General features: G+C 32.7%; 2 long non-coding RNA genes across 5 annotated transcripts; one reads left to right on the forward strand and one right to left on the reverse strand.

Annotated features, from left to right (window-relative positions):
- Positions 1-1073: 1073 nt before the first annotated feature.
- On the forward strand, positions 1074-2752 carry LOC125585169. The gene is made up of 3 exons (XR_007322096.1): positions 1074-1488; positions 1978-2075; positions 2189-2752. It is a non-coding gene; the product is annotated as an uncharacterized LOC125585169 (long non-coding RNA).
- A 16862-nt stretch (positions 2753-19614) lies between these two features.
- LOC106396708 lies at positions 19615-21595 on the reverse strand. Of its 4 annotated transcripts, XR_007322098.1 has the most exons (5): positions 20918-21595; positions 20616-20684; positions 20392-20519; positions 20177-20303; positions 19615-20057 (listed from the first exon to the last, which is right to left on the reverse strand). It is a non-coding gene; the product is annotated as an uncharacterized LOC106396708 (long non-coding RNA). The 4 variants fall into 4 exon arrangements; XR_007322100.1 differs by lacking the exon at positions 20177-20303 and having other exon boundaries at positions 20616-20687; positions 20918-21564; XR_007322099.1 differs by lacking the exon at positions 20918-21595 and having other exon boundaries at positions 20150-20303; positions 20616-20903.
- Between the last annotated feature and the right edge of the window lie 105 nt (positions 21596-21700).

Raw genomic sequence — 21700 nt, forward strand, 5'->3', positions numbered from 1 at the left:
CTGAAAAAATAGTACCAAATCCGAACAGAAATTAATTGAATATCCGAACGGGTTTAAAATTTTTGTATTTAGAAAATTGAAATCGAACCCGACCCGAATCGAAGTATTTCGGTTACCCGAATATATCTGAAATAGATTTGTATACCTAAATATATTGATTATTTTTAGATTTAACGTATATAAGAAAACACTCAAAGAATATAAGATACTTTTAAGTTGTCCAAAAAACTTGAAAATATATACAAATAGTCAAAAGTAAATGCGTAAACTAGCTAAAATATATTCAAAACACCAAAAATACTTAAAATATCTATTGATTATCAATTCAAATATTCAAACCAAACCAATTTTTATGTTAAGTTCAGGTATTTCAACATATATTATTCAAATATATTATTTTTTTAATAGATTTTGAGCAACTTAAAGTGTATAATAAAATTTAAAATTTAAAAATAATTTAAATGGGTTATCCAAACCCGAACCCGAACCGAACCCGAACTGAAATTTAGAAATACCCGAATGGAGCTGAAATCTTTGACCCCAAAAAATCTGAAACCCGAGTAGACCTGAACCTAAACCCAAATGGAGACCCAAACGCTCACGCCTAATATAAACACTCAACAACTTCATCTATTTTTTTCAATTTATTCCATTGCTTAGTGTAATTTTTGATTATTCAATTTTGTCGTTCGGAATACTTTCTCATATTTTATTTTCAAGTTTTTTGCATTGTTACAGATTTTATATTAGTTTTTGTACATAATTCATAATATAAAATATATGCTTTTATAATAGTCACAGTTTGTAAAGCTTTTGATACCAATCAAAATTTTAAAAATATTTAGAATAACAGCCACAACCTTTAAAGTTAAAATCTCTACAGCCAAAATTCTAAAGTCAAAGCTTAAAGGGAAAGTCTTTACCAATATAATCCTTATTCTGTATAACTATACTAGAAAAGAAAACAAACGAGAGTAAAACCAACATTGGAGCCAATGTTTGACCAGAACAATTTCGTCTTATTGATGTAAATTTTTGAATTTTATAAATTAAAAAATGAAACTGAACAAATCTAGTTATATAAAAAAGAGTTTGAATCCCTCCTAGACTATACACGTCGGCAGCCACGTCATTAATTCGCGCGCTGACAAGCCAACACGTGTTCCAGTTAAGTGAAACGCAACACTTCACTAAACTATTTGTTACGTGGGTTTTTATTTGACATGGGCCTTCTTTTTGTTCGATTATGCCACTCCATTAATGTGTATTTTCAATTGGAAACGCGGCGTTGAATGTCTTAGGGTTTTTTTTGCTTCATCTCCGCCATTCGAGAATGAGACAGAACTAGAGTTCTAAGAGATGTTTCAGCTTCTTATTGTTAATTTCTACCAGTTACAGATTCCCCATCTTAAATTCCTTCTAAAATCATCACTCACGATCTACCTTTGAGTTCTTCATGCAAGGCGGTGTGATCTCGATTATAAAATGGTAAGCTTTTTCTATGAAAACCATCTTCTAATTCCCTGTAAACAAGACAATAGACTTATATCCAGAAAATGGCTAACCAGCGATCTTTCTTGGTTGCAAGTTGTGAGCTTTCAGTATCTTGTGCATTGACTTTTTCCTTTACGTGTGATTTGTGAACATTAGCTACCGAGGATTTTGGTAAGTTAGATAGGAAGATTAAGTTGACTGAATCCATTCTCGAAAGCATACCCTGCACATTCATATTGTTTATTGATATTCATGTGAACATGCGACTGATTGTTTTTTTTTGAACAAAAACTTTGCAAAAAAGTTTAAAGCTTTGACTGTGAAAGATTCTTCGTTCTGTGTATACCTTGCCACACTTATGTAAGCTGTATAACTGATTGCTTTAACTCCGATGTTATCTTATACTTTTTTTCTCTTTGTTTTTGTTCTCTGTTTCTTTTTGTGTGAATCTAATTGATAAAAATGTTCCTCTTGGACATGTAGATGGGTTTTCTGACTGGTGCTCGAAGCCTTGAAGATTTACCTCTGGTATATTGATTTCTCTTTATGAAAAAATTACTCTTCTAAAAGGATGAGAGCAGGTATCTAAATTCTTTAGCTTTTGAATATTTTTAGTTGTTGAATCTTTTACTGGTTTCTGCTTTGTAGCTCTCAAGCTGTTTTGATGGTCGTTACATGTTTTTGGATTTTGCAGTTTTCAGTTTTCAGAAAATGATCATGCTGTTGGAAGCTCAATAGAGAGCTAGAAGATGCAGAGCAAAAGGTCACGGAAATTAGGAAGAAGATAACAACGTGTGTGAGTTGTCTATGATACAAGAACCGGTAACTAATGGGGGAAAGAAGCTATGAGTTGATAACATCAATGCTGACAGTGGTTTTTCTGAGACAGATTATCCTGGTGACGATATTCCTGGAGCTGGAGCTGTGACAACAAAGCTCTCTTAAGGTGTGACCACTGACCAGGGACCTTTTGTATACCAAGCTTATACGGAGAATCACATCATCCATGGCACTACCAATAGGTCCATAAATACGAAGCACTCGGTTGTGGTCGATGGTTCAGACACGGAGGAGATTTCTAGGTTATTTAATTTTTGTAAGATGATCTACCGTAGAAGACATCATGCCGTATCATTTTATTAGAACAACACAACTTTTCCTTTGCTGCCTCTTTGTTTGAATTCGCTTTTGACCATTACCTTATGTGCATGTTCTCCCAACATATCAACCATATTTTTTAATTATGTTGAGATCTTTACTCTTGTGGTGTTATCAAATTCTTTTGTTAGTTGCCAAACACCTCTTCTTCTGTTTTTATTCGAACTGAAATTGACTTGGAAGGTAATCTACTCAGTTTCTAATGGACGCCATTTATAAAACATCAAAACATTTTTTTATAAAGAAAACAGAAACAACTCCAATGGCTTTGGATAAGGGTTTCACTAAACACGATTAAAAAAAAAATGATAAACACCAATTTCATATACTAAGAAGATAAAATAAGTTAGAAACCTTTTTGTATTCAAGAAAAAGAAGGAAGAAACCTATTTAATATCAGATTAAGAGCTTGATTGGTTTTCCCGCTATCACCCGCAAACGCAGCTTTTGCGATTGGTAGCGGTTGACAGCGTTTCGAAACAATCATACAAACCGCTACAAATCGCTTCAAATCGCTCCGAACCTCTTAAAATCAAAAGCTGGTTCCAGCTAGCGTTTGCGGTTGCGGGAAGATAATTTTTTTTTCTTTTTCTTTTTAAAACCATATAAATACAAAAATAAAAATAAAAATAAAATTTTTAAAATGGAATTATAAAAATGCTAAAATATATCTATTATATTTTAATTAATATTATAAAATTTTAAAATAAAAATATTTTCTATAATTTAAAAAAATTAAAACTATAACTTTGAAAATATAATTTACATATTTATTATAATATTATGATTTTTGATATTTTTATAATTATATAAAATGTAAATATTGTTAATTTATTATTTAACTGCTGCTGTATTGGTAGTTAACCAGTCATAAGTATCCCGCAAACGCACTAATTTCTAACCGCAGAACCAGTCGTACAAATCTTTTAGAACCGCTAGAAACCGCAACCACCCGCATCCGCAAACGCCCACAGCCGCAACCGCAACCGCTGCGTTTGAACCAGTCAGACCCTAAGTTACTGCTTGACGAATCTAATAAAGAAAAAAAAAAACAAAATATGCCACCCGACAAAAAAAGAAAAATATCTTACCAAAAGATAAAATATTTAAATACATTTTACATTTGATAAAAAATAATTTTCATATATATATATATTTTTATCCATGAATAATCCAGTTCGGTTCAGTATAAAATGGGATTTTAAGAAATCGGTCCAATATATTATTTATTACTGAATAATATGACCGGTAGAAAGGACTTCCAAATTTTTCCATGCACGAATATTTCTTTGAGTCACCAGCGAGACTTTTTTTGTTGACACAGCTTGCATTTCAAAATCTGATCGTACGGATTTGAGATTTTTTGCAAAAAAAATCTAAAATAAAAAGAAAGATTTGTACTTGGAAAAAAAAAGTTTTAAAGTCGACACATGCTGCTGAGTCTCCAGTGTCTGTGAATAATACTGAAGATAATTTGAAATAGTAACAGACGATCGGTTCATCCCTTGATATTAGTTGGAAGGTATTTCAAATTCGGGATCAGACTGTATGATAACCAGTCCACTCTATAGCACTAAGTGCATTCTTTCCGAGACCGACTGGATCAGCCGATAGGATTTACACAAAAAAAAATTTTAAAAACAAAAAAATAGATTTAGATTAAGATTACAACTTACAACACCTATTGGTTAAATGTTTCTTTGTTAAAAATAGTCAAAATGACAAGTCATTAGAAAGTTAAATTTGAACAAATTTAAAACAATAAAATTCTAATAATTAATTAAGTTTTTGATTTCTTAAATAAATAGTCAAATAGACAAATTATCATCTAAATAAAAAGAAGAGAAATGGAACCACCGACAGAAGGCCAGTGGTCATAGATCGATGCTGTAATTTTCACTAGAAAATATCTTCTTCTCTCGTGAGACCAATTTTTTAAAAAACAATTCCATATTATTATTTTATGGTTTTAAAGTATATAAATCAAGGGTTCAATTTTTAAAATCATCTAATTTTAAATAAAATTAACAATATAATTCAATATAAATTTTGAGTCATGGGAGATTCACACAAATACTTAATCTTATCAGCCATTTTCACCAGTTTTTATTTTATTCGAGGAGTCATTTTCCGAAGACTAGATCAATATTAATTTTATTGATTCTCACATTAGTGACGATTCCGAAATGTTTTGCGATCCTATTTGTCAATAGATCATTCAAAATATTTTTCGAGTTTAAATCGGAATCATTACAAAGTCGATTTGAGTGAGATCACTACAAGAAAACAAGTGAACTCCAACTGCTATATATATTCGTCGGTATTTCGTCAGAACGAGCCTATACCAACGAAATACCGACGAAACGGGTCGTCGGAAAAAAAAAATTTCGTCGGAAATTCGTGACAAATTCCGACGAAACTTTGAGCGAAACCGACAGTTCTACTTCCGACGGAGAACCGACGACTGGTTTCATCGGGATAACATTCATCGGAAATTTGTCGGAAATATTTCCGACCGCGGTGTTCATCGGAAACACATTTCCGACGAAATACATCTTTCGGACATTTTTGACGGTCAAAGTTCGTCGGAATATTCCGACGAAATTCCGAAAACGTCTCGAGCTTCGTCAGAATTTCGTCGGAAATTTCTGACCGAATACCGACGACCTTTAAATTTCGTCCCCCTTTCCTACAGAATTCCGAGGAAAGTGTGTATATAGGGTTTCAAAACATCAATATATTGCTCTTATAAAAAAACTCTTATAATAAACAGATGGTTTTAAGAAGATTAACTATAAAAATTGGTTTAACTCGATATTATACGAATTAAATATGTATGATTAAATTAAATAACTCCATTAACTTATAATTAAAAAGAACAACTCCAATAACTCACATAACTCTAATAACTTATAGGAAAAAACTCCAATAATTCACATAACTCCAATAACTTATAAGAAAACAACTCCAAAAACACAAATTTACTCAGAATCTGTAGAATCTTGAGAAGCTTCAGAATCTTCGTCAAATTCTCCAACCTCGGCCTCCGACTCCGAGTGCACAACAACATCGTCTCCAAACTCGGATAAATCGACAACAAGTTCAACATTTTCTGAATTTTCAACTGGACTCACGTTGCTGGTAGAGCTTGGTTGTAATGGTTTGTTATCACAACTTCCATGTACTCTTCCTCTTGGGTTGATTAACGTTACAGTGATCCAAGGATCGTCTTTGTACGTAACACGTGGGTAACTGATGTAGCAAACCTGTAAATATATTGTAAGTAATTAGTAATACTTGAAAAAGATAACTATATTGTTAAACCATTATGAATAAATTGACATACTTGATCAGCTTGTGAAGCAAGAATGAAAGGATCATAATGTTGAAGTTTCCTTCGCGAATGAACCGATGTAACACCAAATGCATCAGTTTTCACTCCTCGACCTGGAGTGTTGTCATACCAATCACAACAGAATAGAGTACACCGCAATCCCACCATTCCGGGATACTGAATTTCCAAAATCTCCTTAATGTTGTCGTAGTACACATCACCACCGGATGAAGACGAAACACCAGCATCATAAGTTGTCCTAGAATGACCTTTCCTTGTGAATGCGTATTCTCGAGTACATTATTTTGGATATGATTTGACCACATAGTTTGGCCCCCGCACAAACTCGCATATTCAATCATCGAACACTTCACCTCTGGTCAAACCTTCAGTCACCTATGATGAAAAAATGTTAGTGATAAGTTATTTCACAAAACATATAACTATTTTTTTCACATATACACACTCACATAATTAAGAAGCCATCCAGCAAATCCGTTTTGTCTGAGTTGTTCAAGCTCCTCTTATGTGGCATGTGTGTAAGTCAAACGCAACTCTGCCATATAAACACTATACAAAAATTATGTTATTAGTATGAAATAAAAGTTACTGAATATTCTTACAACGAAATGGATCAAAATATTTACCTCTCATACTGCAGAACATCTTCACAGTTGGTGAGAAAATCTGTTTGCAAATGAGAGTGCTCCGTTTCAGTGAGTCTTCGCTTTGTGTATTTTCCACTAAGTCGTCCGATTTCCTTGAAGATGTTTGGGACGTAAACATAATAAGTTGTCCTTTGGCCTCCATCATCATGCCGAGTAGGTCTTCGGTTTTTGTGTGCACTTCTCATGGAATGTAGTTTTCAGAAAAGTTTGAAGTTTCTTCATTGATCACCTGTGCGATTATAGATCCTTCCACCTTACTTAAATTCTTGATCTTCTTCTTCAGATGATGCATGAAACGCTCAAAAAGATACATCCACCGGTACTGCACAGGACCACCAAGTTCTAATTCTCTTACGAGATGAATAGTAAGATGTTCCATAACATCAAAAAATGATGGAGGAAATATCTTCTCGAGGTTGCACATGATGACGGGTATGCGAGCCTTCAAATTACTAATACTCTCTTCAGTGACTTTTCTACTGCATAAATTGCAGAAAAATGTATTTATCCCTACGCAGATAAAAAGAAAAAAATTCCATAAGTATATATATATATTTATATATATATATATAAACATAATAAATAAATATGAAAACCAATTAAAAATGTAAAATATATACCTGCATTCTCTTCATGAACATTATGTGGCAATAGTTCTGAAAAAAACGGAAGGAGGCGCCGCATCATTACATGACAATCGTGACTCTTCAAGCCAGTAAACTTTCCTTCGCTTTTATCCACGCAATTACGCAAATTTGAAGCATAACCGTCTGGAAATGCCACTCTTACTGTAATCCAATCAAAAAACTTCTCTTTTGCAGCTGCATCCAGTCGGTATATGGAAAAAATTAGCCATACCGTTCTCATCAACGTGAAGTTCAGAACGAGCAAAAATATCGACTAAATCCAGTCTTGACTTCAAATTATCCTTCGTTTTACCTTGGATGTTTAAGATTGTGTTCATCAGATTGTCAAAAAATTTCTTCTCAATATGCATGACATCTAAATTATGTCGTAACATATGATTCTCCCAGTATGGCAGATCCCAGAAAATACTGTTTTTGTGCCAATTGTGTAGTTGTCCAACAGCGTCGACTCGAATATTTTCATGTCCACCTACATCTGGCGGTTTTTCTGCACCAAAATCCCTTAGCCGTTTCCATAAATTTTCCCCACTCACTTCTTCAGGTGGACTGTCAAACACCTTCTTGTTCTTCGTAAACAAATTCCTACTTCTACGATATGGATGATCAGGTGGTAGAAATTTCATGTGACAGTCAAACCAACACGTTTTCCTTCTGTGCTTTAGTTGGAAAGCATCTGTGTTATCTTGACAATATGGACATGAACGCCTCCCATGTATTTTCCATCCATATAACATATCATATGCGGGAAAATCACTTATTGTCCACATAAGTACTGCCCGCACCTGAAAGTTTTCTTTGCACGAAACATCGTATGTCTCAGCACCATGCGCCCATAACTGTTGCAACTCATATATCAGTGGCTGAAGAAACACATCTAATGATTTCTTAGGATGCTCTGGCCCGGGGACAAGAATGGAGAGAAACAAAAACTCTCGTCGCATGCACAAATTCGGCGGTAAGTTGTACGGTGTCACAATCACTGGCCATAGAGAATATTGTCTTCCATGCTTTCCAAATGGGCTGAAACCATCAGTACATAATCCAAGATAAACATTTCTTCTCTCGTGGGAAAATTCTGGATATGTTGATTGAAAATGTTTCCATGCTTTTGCATCTGAAGGATGTCTAATCTGACCATCTGTGGAGTGCTTTGCATGCCATCTCATTGGTTGGGCTGTGCATTCGGACTGATACAACCTCTTCAATCTTTCCGTCAAAGGAAAATACCACATCTTTTTGAATGGCACCAGAACTCTTCCCCTCGTATCCTGATAACGAGGTTTCCCACAAAATTTGCATTTATCTCTGTTCTCATCCTCTCTCCAGTAGATCATGCAATTGTCGATACAAACATCTATCACCTGATACGGTAAACAAAGACCCGCTACAAGTTTTTGAACCTCGTAGTATGAACCCGGTGCAAGATTATCCTCTGGTAGAACACGTTTACCAAAATCAGCAATCGCATCCACGCATTCTTTTGCCAAATTATAATCTGTCTTAATACCCATCAATCTAGTTGCAGATGATAAGGGTGAATGACCATCTCTACAACCTTTATACAAAGGTTGTTTTCCTGTGTCCAACATGTCAAAAAATCTCCTCGATTCTGCATTGGGTTCTTCCCCTCTATAATGATCATTTACCGCCTGCTCAGTACCTACACCATAATCTACATCTGTTCTTGGTTCTTCTAACCTATCAACAGGCTGAGGTTCGCTAGTACTACCATATTCAAACCATTTTCCCCACGAAGATACCAAACCTTAAAATTTCGTGTAAACCCTCTCATATATAAATGAGTCCAAACATCTCATTCCTTTAAATTCGAGTATTATTGCAGGAAGAGCAGAGACATCTTAACATACCGGTATTTGCTTCCGGTTGTTGTTGAACAAGCCTCATGAATTCTCCAACACCTTCTGTGTATTCTTCTGTAAGCAAGGTTGTGTTTGGATCCAAATGAGGTTTATCCATCCACGAACGATAATAATTTCCAGAAGACATGATATTTCTTTTTTTTGGATTTGTAGTAAAGAGAGTGAGGAACTGTGAATGAGGGAATGAGGGAGAGCACATATTTATAAAGGAAAGTTTCCGACAGTACCGACGGATTTCTGACGGAAAAGCATCAATCCGTCGGAAATCCGTCTTCCGTCGGAAATCCGTCTTCCGTCGGAAATCCGTCTTCCGTCAGAAATCCGTCTTCCGTCGGAAATCCGTCGGAAATCCGTCTTCCGTCGGAAATCCATCTGAAACAAACGGTCATAATATTCGTCGGAATTCCGTCAGAATTCCGTTGGTATATACCGACGAAATTCGATGAAAATTTAAAAAAAAAAATTTAAAAAGCCGCGTAACGGATATATATTTTCCTCGAAATTTTCTCGGTATATACCGACCACATTCCGACGAAAATAAAAATTTCAAAACATTTAAAAAGAACGCTTAACGGATATATTCTTTCCTTGGATTGTGGTCGGAATTGCGTCGAAATTTACCAACAACTTTTGTTTTGTCGGTGTTTCATCGGAAATTTCCGACGAAATACCGACGAACAGAAAAATTGGCATTTCGTTGGTATTCCGTCAGAAATTCGTCAGACATTTCCGACGAAATTAAATGCCGTCGGAATGGCAGTCAGAATGTTCTGTGTTTTCTTGTAGTGGATGCTGCACGGAATACATCCATTACACATCTGTTTTCTCCGGCATGGTCACTATGTTCATCTTTAATGACCAATTTCTTTGGAATGTTAAAGAAAGTTTGGGTGTTTATATATCAAAACTAGTGAGACGTTATCGCAATCATTTGTTTATCTTACTCTTATTAATGGAAGATCGCCCAGAAGCAAAAATACAAAAATAGATGATGGTGTTTATTCTTTTCTGGCTGTTAAATTATGATTTAAATTGTTCAAAGACCAGAGTTCAAAAATCATCCACAATGGTGAATAAAAAGTTTGAAAGCTATATTTCGATATAATACAATTGGTATCAAAATAATGGAACACTCCGGACTTTTATTGAATTTATGGCAACCACCATGGATAAATCAATGGTTTAGGGTTCAAGGTATAATTCTTTTTGTTGTATACCGTTATTTATATAATCGAATCGAAAATTGGCAATCTCATTTTTAACATATATCAGATGAGTCAGTACATTGGATTTTAATCCAAAAATACTTTTAGAACTAATCTGGGATTTGGCCAATGTTATAAAACAACAAAATTGATGTTAACAATGCAACTTAAACTTGTAGATCGCAAAAAAATTAATAGTGTTCATTCTCTGTTAAAAAGAAAACCTTTGAAAAAATGTATATTTTCTTCATTTGCTCTATTATATTTTTATTATTTTTATGTTTGTTGTTTTCTTATGCTGGCTATTTTGTATGTACTTTTAATATATTTTTTGTAACACATGTACTTTTAGCACTGATACAAACAAAATAGTCAAAACAAAATTAATAAGGAATAAAATAAAATTAGCATAGTTACTCTCCGGAAAGCGTCGTCAAATTTACTTTTTATGGTGTACCTTTTTAATATATGGCACATATATCTATTTATGTAAGCATCGTCAAATTTACTCTTCGGAAGTTCTAAATATTGAGTTTGTATCTCAAATATCTAACTCTATTAAAAGGCATATGGAGCCATCTTAGGTGTGCCACCTGGGATCAGAAATTCGACCAATAATATTGCAGCAATGAGACATGTCATATGTCTTGATTTCGGCTTTTTAGTTGATTCCGGGCTTCTAACCCAATTCTAATTAAGTTATGTTGATTAGGGCTTCTGAATCTTTTTCGATCCTCCTCTCCTCTAGATTCGGGAAACACCGATCACTTATTCCCTTTCGACTTCCAGATCTTCTCTTCCTCTCCTCTCCCAATCCGTTTCAACTCATACTTCCACCTTTAACTCCTCTAATCAAACCTTGGTTGATCCCATTCAATGGCTTCTTTCCATCTCCCCCTCCATTTTCCTGGCTATAAATCTCTTTTCTTCGTTTATGGATTGATTAAAATCTCAAAAACTCAAAATCTCTTCTCTTTCTCAGACAGACTTCACGATGGAACCCAAAAACTCTTCGATTTCCAACGACCGCGAGCCCTGCAAGACGACCGCCGCCTCCTCCGCGCATGCAAGGCCAAACCGGAAGTCCACCGCTTCCTCTGCCATGGTGATGAAACCTAACGGGAAGTCTGCTGTTTCATCTGCTATTCTGAAGAAACCAAACGCCTCTACCGCTGTCTCTTCCGCGCATGACGATCAAGTGATGTTCTTCAGAGATGTGTCTCTCGGCCCAACAGAAGCAGTCTTGAGGTTTCGACTGGTTCATTTCTGGGAGGCTACACGAAAACCCTCATTGGACAGGAGATGATCCTAATCGACGAAGAGGTTCGTCTGCGAATGTTTTACTACTCTTTCTCCCTCTTTAATATTGCTCGATATTGTTAGATTTCTACTAATCGACATTCCAAATGATCTGTAGGGAACGGTTATTCAAGGTTTTGTTCCAGCGGGGCGGGTTGGGACATATGAGCTGGAACCAGGTTCTGTTTATAAACTGAGGAACTTTTTCGGCTCGAGAAACAAAGCTCGGTATCGGGTTACGGATCATAGCGCCACCGTTACATTCGCTTGGAATACTGAATTAAAGATTCTTGATAACCCTCTGGTTTCAATTCACGAAGATAGGTTCAGGTTCCATAGCTACGAGGAGTTTTATGCTAACTGTGACCGCAAAGTTGATCTTTATGGTGAGCACTGATGAATTTTATACTTCAATCTTTAAGGTATTTTCACATCCAATGAATTTAATTCCTTTGAAATGTTCTATCTCAGACTATGTTGGCCATATGAAGCTGGTGAATGGACAGACTATCACTGAGCATACGGTCCTCGACGAAGTTGACATATCAGATAAGCGACATCTATGTGTTCATGTTCAGACACATGAGTGAGTTTGTCTAAAAGTGTTAGATTCTTTGTGTGTTATTCTTAACATTTGCTTTAAACCTGTGCAACGGACCAGTGATGAAGCTCTATCTATGGGACAAGGCCGCATCTGACTTCTGCGTGAAATTTAAATCTTATGGAAGCACTCCAAGTGTTCTGTTGGTCACCACAGTAAACCCTAAACATCTTGGAGGTAATCATTTTCTAAACAGCCGGATTAAGTCACTGTATTATTGGGATTATATGACATTGTATATCGTGTAAGGCCATTTAAACTAGATTGTCTCTCAGCGTTTATCGTAATTGCTTGTGTCCTCATCTAGAACGTATCTGTGGTAGTTAAACTAAACTGTATGAAGTCATTTTCTATTGCTAATTGAGAGAGTGATATAACACGTAACGCCATTTGAATCATATTGTTGCATCGTTTACGCATTTGGTTGATAATAATGAGTTCATCTGTTCTGAACAGGAACTCTTGCTCTCACTTCGATGGCATCATCTCGAGTGTTTATGGATAGCGATGTCCAGCCTAGCAGGGATTATCTTGGATGGTAGGGATTTTTGTATTCAGTTATACTTTTCATTCACTTCTACTTTGGCATTTCATGTAACTTCAGCTCTGACATTTCTTGGGTTTCCTCATTTTTCACAGGCTGAGCTCCAACTCAGATATTGCTAATAAGATTAATGAAGAGGTTGTTACTAAGCCTGAGACAGCGACTCTAGAGGAGCTTTTCGCCTACATCAAGCAGGAAACTACTAAGGTACAGTAGTTGTTCTATATTTGTGTGTTATGTTATGCGTTGTGTTATGCGTGTGTATTGATAGAGTTTGTATTATTTTCACTATTATAGGTTGCTTGGTTTGAATGCACAACAACTATAGATGATGTTGTTCAAGGTTCTCCTTGGTACTATATTTCATGCGGTGGGTGTAATAGTAAGGCAGTCAAAGGGCCTACTTCACTGATTTGTAACAACAAGAAATGTGGGAAAAGTGTTGTTACAGGCGTAACTCAGTAAGTCACGTTACACAGTTTCGTTTAGTTTTTTTTTTCCACCGCTAGAAGCTAATCTTCCCTCATTGCAGATACCTCACGAGGATTTTGGTTTATGATAAGAGTGAACAGGCTGTTTTTGTCGTTCTTAGTGATGCCGGCAAAGAGTTGACTGGGAAGCATGCATCAGAGTTAGTTGCCAGTTACTTTGAGGTAATTCAACCCTCTGTTATTTGAACTCTCATATATTTTCTCACCCTATACATAGTCCCGAGTTATTTCAACTTACATATATTTTCTTGAACGTTAGACCAAAGAGGGTGTAGAAGCTGATCAGTGCCGCAAGCTCTACTTGATACGATAGGGCACACTTATAAATTCATTGTGAAAGTCTCAGATCATAATTTGTCAGGGAAGACTCAAACCATAACTGTCACAAAGATATTCCCACCAGAAGCTCCACAACCTATAGCTCCCTTGGAAGAACACGCTGTTCCAACAACGTCTGGTGATATCTTGGAGTCTGGAAGTGATGGGGTTAGAAAAGCATCTGAGACTCTTGAATCAGATGAATCCAAGCGTTGCAAGAGTGGCTGATACAGCTTTGAGAATCCTCTTACGCAGTGAATGCTTTTGCTGCGGTTTAAGTTCTGTTTTATGTTTATCTAATTGCTTTGCTTCATTCTGTTTCTATCTTCAGACTTTAGTTCATTGGATGCTTTTCTGTTTCTTTGAATACAATTCCCGTTGAATGATTTCCTTATCTCTTAAAACAATTTTGCTTATTCTATTATGATTTGATTTATTTTGTTTCCTAATACACATCAATTAGGAGTGAGAGAAGGAATAAACTAAGATATGATTTGTGATTTTAGTCAAGCGTGATTTGGGACATTATTTTAGGCAATGGAGAAGATCGTTGCAAACGCAATGTTAGGCAAGCGTGATTTGGGGCATTAATTTAGCACCTAATCATCAAATCAAATTCAAGACATTAATTACTCAGATCCTACACATCTCCAACATACCAACATTCAAGATATGTCTCAAATCAGTTTTTTCTTCTCTCATAATTTTTGTCAAAGAAACACCTAAACTTATTCTTCTCTCATATGTTCCAACACATTTTACAAATCATCATTGGAACCGCTAGCTAGGTTCATATCAGTCCAATTCTCCAAAAGCATTGTAAGTGTGAGAATTTTTGATAAGTCTACAAATTGCTATACCTATTCCAAATTTCTAATTTACAATCGGATTGAATTTAAGGTTCTCAATATCAACGGAATGGAAAACCCACCTCCTACACCTCCTGTCCAAATTGCATGTATATTTCTCTAATATTTTTTTAATTATATAATTATGTATTTTTTACACATGATAATATATATTTAAAATTTTATGATTGTTTATATTATAATGCTAGATTTTACATATGCTATAATTTTGATATCTATATCTAGATTTCACTGATTATATTTTATAATCTAATTTATTTTTAAGAAATTAAATTCAATTTTGATACATTAATTATTCCAGTTATTATAAAATAAAATTTGTTAATTTTTATTATTTTAATAAACTCATTAGAAATTTAAAAATAATGTAAAATTTCTAAATTTCAAAAAATCCTAGAAAAATATGTTTTAAAAATAAATAAATACGAAAATAAATAAATAATATTAGATAAAATAAGGCAAGTATAGTCTTAAAATGAAGTTTCAGAAATAAATTAAATTTAATAAAAAGCAAAAATCTAAGAGGTCTTATATCATTTTTGGTCAACTCTTAGAAGTTTAAGAGTTCTTTTTGTGGTATTTGATAATGACAGAAAATCACGCATAAAAATAATTGTCCCTCCTCTAATAGTATAAAACTAAATGGTTAGGATGAGGAAATGTAATATAGTTTTGTTTTTGTTGAAGATAAAAAAAGTAAAAGATTGGTATAGAGAAAACTATTGGATTCGTTATGAACATGATAATTACTGAGGTATGTTGTAAGGTTTTGGGATGGGAGACAATATTATTTTAAAAGCATACGTTTATAATTTTAAAATTTGTTTTTTAATTTTTTTAGTTTGAAGTAAGTATTTCTATTATATGTAACACAATTAAGTAATAAAATATGAAGAACCAAGTCAGAGATTTTAGAGTTTTGTAAAAAATATAATTATATATAGAACATAAATTCTCTTATTTTAAAAGATCGAAATCTCATCTCGAATAAATTCACGAAAATAAAAAGTACTCGAATAACCTACTTATAATATAAAACCCTCTTTTCAAAAAGCGTACGTTTATCATTTTCGTTTACGGCAGTTCATGGTTATAAGTTGGCACAACATGTTTCACGTATTTGTAATTTTGAATATAAACAATCGATCAAAACTGTAGTTAAAAGAAAAAAAAAAATTGATCCCAATCAAATTGGTGAACTATTTTTCTTTACAACAACAATAACTACTTTAACTATTTGTTATTATGTAAATTTTACTGTCTAATAAAAATTCTACTACCACCAGTCCAAGCCTAGATACAGAATTGTGTCCTATTACTTAATCTAATAAGTAAATTTTGGTATACTTTTATCTCTTATAATGCTGTTTGTGTGTTTAATTATATTGTTGATTCAGAATATTAGCAACTTGAGTTTATGCTACAATCCTTAAAATCTTTAGAAAATTATCTATTCGATTGGAGATGCTTTCTTTCGTTTATTGTAATTTTATTTTGAGATATTATTCAAACATAAAAATTATAAATGGTTTTTTTTATACAATTTGGTGAGCTACAATTTAGAATAGCGTAGGATTATAGTATCATTAATTGTAATATATTTTATACTTACGTTAAAATAAAATTAAAATTAAAATTAAAATCGAATTACAAAGTATATTTCTGTTACATAAAATGACTTATTCTGGAAAATCTGTTTTCAAAAAGAAGATTTCAAAGATATCAAGAATATTTGTTATTGTCTGCGTATGATATTTGTCCCTTAAATAAAGTAATATAAAGATATGACAATATATTATCATTCCATTTCGTATAAAAGTTATTATATTTGAAATCACATGTTATTATACACACTAAATATTTTTTTGAAACAAAAAAACTCAATATACTAATTTAATTTTTTTATTTAAAAGAAGAATTAATTTCCTTTTGATCTGGAGATCCTATCTGTAAAATATTATTTATATATTTTTCTGTAATTATAAAATATCATAGACAACTACATATATATGAGAAATAAAAGAACATTTCAGTAATACTAATTATACATTTTGTTTTGGTAGCATTAATCTGTGAGGAAATATATATTTTAACTGTCTGGCTATTATATATTCCGTATGACCCAAAAATTTAATTTCCAAAATATATCCATGTGTGTAATAATTATAGTTGGAAATACATGTATCTTATTACAATTTATAGTTTTGTTTGTAAAGTTCTAAAGAACATATGCCCTTAATTAAAATCGAATGTTTTACAGTGACATCTTACATGCAATACATTCCTCAAAGAATCCACCAACTTCAGGAAGGGATTTCAGTGCGTCCTATCACGGTATGTATAAGAAGTGTTTGGGACATAAGAAAATACCAAACATATAATACTCAAATTTGCATCGGCTTCCTGTGTTACGACCACCACGTAAGTCTTTTATTAATTTTAACATATACATATATATATATATATATATATATATACTAGGATCGGCCCGCCCTACGGGCGGGATATACTTTACTTGTGATCTAGATTATTATTTTTTGTTTGATTTTGTGGTTTGTGTTTTAGGTTTTCATTTGCAAGAAATGTATATGATAATGATTTTTTTTTATAAAGTTTTAAGTGAGTAGAGATTATATGTGATAATATATATTTTGCTTGTTTACAATAATTTTTTTTATATCAAAGAGTTGTGGCATTTATATGTTGTGAGAGTTTTAAATGGTCTTCATATTGTTTCTTTTTACAAAAATTTGATTTTATATTCGGTGTGTTATTTGTGGCGCAGCGTGTAATATTTTGGATTCAGAAGGATTGGATTGTGGGTAATTTTGTGTATGTTATAAGAGTAATTACTTTTATGTTGAAAACAAAGTCATCCGACATGTTATTGGAGTGGAATTGGTGATTATTTGAAGTTGCATTTCTTAGTAAAAGTAGAATGTTATATTGAGTGCGAAGAAGGTAATGCAAAGAAGGTAAAACAAAGTAACCAAAATAAGAAAACATTGAAACTATAAAGTGTGAAAACTGAGTAGTGGCCGATGAGTTTATATTAATAACATTAATCGATGCATCGATTTTTCAGATTATTGAGATGGCGCTTTTTGGTGGAATTATAAAGATCATATTTGTTCCATAACACTTCTTTTTTTAATATAGAGACTTTGCATAAGTAATGTTTTATCTATCTCAAAATTTGACAGCTCCAGATATGTTGGTTTACCGTTCACGACGATCCATAGATTTCATGCATTCTTCATGTTCTCCTGTGCATAGAAAAATTATGGCATAGAGATAGTTACTGAGATAATTACCTTTACCACAATGGTTGTTTGCCAATATGCAAAGATGTTTCAGCCTTGTTGAGGGTTTTTTTCATTGCCAAAATGTTTTGTTTTTCTAATATTAATTCTTGTACAGAAAAAACAATTTTTTTGCATTAATTTTAAATTAAAAAATTATAATGATTAATTTATTTTCAATTAAAATATTTCTCTATTTTCATTTCATTTTCTTATTTATATTAATATTTACTCAAAATATAGTTGTTTCATCATTAAAATTTATAAAAATGTGATTGTTTTAATTTTGTTCCCAATATTTGTTCTATTTTAACTTTGTTATTAAGTAAAATAGTTTTAAAAATGTACTCGATTATGTTCAACACATAAAACATGAATTAAATTTGATGTTAATTTTCTGAATTTGGCGACACTTTTTTCTTTTATACATTTTCTTTAAATTACTAAGTCATACAATGCGAAAATAGGTTATTTATTATAATAAAATTACTTTAAATAGGTAGGTACAGGAAAACCTATACAAATTATAATTTTTTATAAATATATATATGTTTAAATTTTAAATGTTATTATTTTTAAAATAAAATAAATCATGTTTTCTGAATTAATAATTACGGTTTCAAAGTAAATGATGCTGATTAATTTTAAAATTTGATTTTACATTGAATTTATTATAACCAATTTATGTTATTTTTTTAATTGGATATATCTTATTAGTAAATAAATATTTTATTTGTAAGATATTATAATTTTTTAAAATTAATTACTTTATATATAAAATATTCAAAATTACTATACATTTATAGTGAATGACATTTAGCCATCAAATTTATATCATTTAAATAGAAGTTCTAAATTTATTACAAATATATTAATATAACTAAATTTATTAATTACATTAGTTTAAATAAATTATAATGTATTTTTGGCGATGTAAAATGTTAAATGATTTTTGTATCTCTTTTTTATTATTCACATGTAAGTAAATTATAGAAAACGGTAATAACATTTTATAGGGGAAATTTCATGTTTACCACTTTCATGGTACCTCTTTTCATTTTTACATCCACTAAAGGGACATTTTCAAAAATACATTCTTCAATAAGTGGCAAAAGACTCTTATACTTTTGTTCTCTATATATATAATAAATCATTATTTAAATAAATAAAAACAAATAAAAAAATCTATTTTGTTCATGTTTTCGAATTATACTTGTTCAAATTCGAATTTTTTTATAATTTTTTTTTGAATTTTTTTTTTGAACTTTTTTTATTTTTTTCAAAATTTTTTTTTGAAAATCGAAAATTATGTATGAAACTATTTTTAATTTTTTTTAAAAAATGTTAAGTATTTATTTATATATTTATTAGAATCCTTAATTGCATATTCCAAACATCCTACCTCAACTCTAAACCCTAAGTCTAGATTAGTTAACCTTATGGATATAAGTGTCTTTTACTCTTCTTTAAAAATGAGGGTAAAAGTGATTAGTGTAGACATGAAAAATGGTATTATGAATGTGGTATTTGTGGTAATTTCTTCATTTTATATTCAATTGACAAAAAGTACTTTGTGTTCAAAATGTACCATTGAATAAATATTTATGGATTATTTTTATAAAACGTGTTAAAATATTTGGTTTAGATGTGTGTTAAACAAAAGTTATGGATGATTTTATAATTCTTGACGTAATTTGCTGACCTATCAGTTTTTCCTTCACCTATTAGAAATAATTATACTAACTGTTCAAAGTTTCAAACGAATATTCAGTTTCAAACATATTACACCACTTTCAAAAATAAGTTTCGAACCCACGTTGTACTAACTTATTGATGAAAGATGCTGACATCACAAGTTTACAACAATAACAGAGAAGAGAAAACAACTTGCAATAAAAATCTTAAACAAACACAAATTGTAACTCAAGCTGAATTAAATACAAAAAGGAACCAAGATACACTTAGTAATTTCACGTGGAGAACACGTACGTGTTTCAGGTGCTACTTTCAGTTCCTGCAATTTTGCAGAAACAACAATTGCATTGTGCACGATCATCTTCTTTTTGGATAAAGAATTCCCATACTTTTGCTCTATGAGCAATTGATTACCTTGGTTTTTGTGGAAGAGCAGAGCTTGGTCTTTCAGTTTCTTTTCTTCTCTTTCCAGCAAGAGAAGGTTCCGGAGCTTCTTCTCCTTGAATCTCATTGTCAAGCATCGTTCTGATCATAAGAAGAAGTTAAATCCATCTGCAAAAAAGAAAAACATTCACAATCAGTTATTTATAAACACTGCAAAACTTTTGTCTTTTATCTATAAAGAGTCTTTGTGTAGGACAAACATGCGAGAGTCAAAAATTTATACAAACTTTTGGAAGTATTGACGACAGGATAATATAACCACTGATTTTGATTGGAGATCTGGTCTTCACTCCAAATTTCAGTCCAAAGTCTCTAAGTCGTAAATTAGTTGTCTTGAGAAATTGATCTCGCAAGCTATTGTTTTATATCAAAAACAAATACATAGACTCTTCGTACGGTTTGTCATATAGTAGATTATGTTCAAAGGTTTGTTTATACTGACCTGCTTGTGTGTCGTGAATCTCTGGCTCCGTCTCCTTTCACTCTGACTCTACAATCCTGGATCTCGCTCTTTCTTCTCCAGCTGATCTCTCACCGTACCACCTCCTTATGCACCTATCGAAGACTAATCTATGACACATAGGAACAAAACAAATAAAAATGCATCAGCTAACAGAAATAAATGGAAAACCGAATGAAAAAGGAGGAGGTTTAAGCAATCAATACCTAAAAATATGTCTATGTTTTGTATATCCATTTGAAGTAGGGATGGTGGCTGATGATCTTCAAGCTTCCCTGCTAAACATAATAAGGAACTACATATACATGATATGAAACTTTAAAAGAAGAATTTGAAAATAATATTTCCTCAAGTTTCGATATGAAACTGTCCCCTAGAACACTCGGAATATTTCTATTAGTTCATCCTATGCTGATTCCTAAACCAAATTTCATTTGGAGTTTTATTATCTGAGCTCGTTGATTAATCTTCACTGTAACTAAAAGGTTTTAGTGTATACATACTATACCTGAGAGGTGTTTTGGGCCATTATATAGATGTCTCCATTGCCATCAAACGTAGATGACGATCATCATCTCCCAAAGTTCTGCATTTCAATTCTTCCACATCGATTTCATCACTTTCTTTGGTTTCTCACGAACAGCATATATAAATATCAGCTAATCCATCTTATCATCAGTTCCATGGTCTGTTCGTATAGAAGGTTGTATTTTGAGTAAGACCAAAGTAAACAACGACATACCCTCTGAGTCTTTGTCGAGGAGACAGAAAGCTTCGTAAAACTCTTGGTCTGCTCATCGGTGAAAGCAACAGCTATAGGTGAAAGCTTTCCGCCATCTTCGATCACAAACAGAAAAAGAGAGTTGCTGAGTTAGCCATATCACAGAAAATAGATGAAAGACACCATCGCCGCCGGGTTTTAACAGGTATCGCCGGAAACAATGGCTTCACGTATTATAGATGGAGATTTCGACGCCGGTTAGATGAACGGTCTAAGCATTCGCTGGAAAAAAAAAGAAAAGAAAAAAAGCAATCTTCGGCGACGCTAAGAGAATAGGAAACGGAAGTGTTTCTGAAAAAGGTAGTCCAGCAAGTAACAATATCACAAAGCCCATATGAATTAAAGCTCTGCGTTTTGGGAGAAACGGGACACGTGTCGGCTCCAGGGAGCTTGAATTGATGACGTGGCATCCGAGCTGGACCCTCTGGGAGTGATTCAAAGTCTTCTTTATATATAAAGATATATATATATATATATATATATATGTATGTATTTTCCAATCCACCATAT

The sequence above is a fragment of the Brassica napus genome, chromosome C4 (genome assembly GCF_020379485.1).
Source record: "Brassica napus cultivar Da-Ae chromosome C4, Da-Ae, whole genome shotgun sequence".
In the NCBI taxonomy this organism is placed as follows: domain Eukaryota; kingdom Viridiplantae; phylum Streptophyta; class Magnoliopsida; order Brassicales; family Brassicaceae; genus Brassica; species Brassica napus.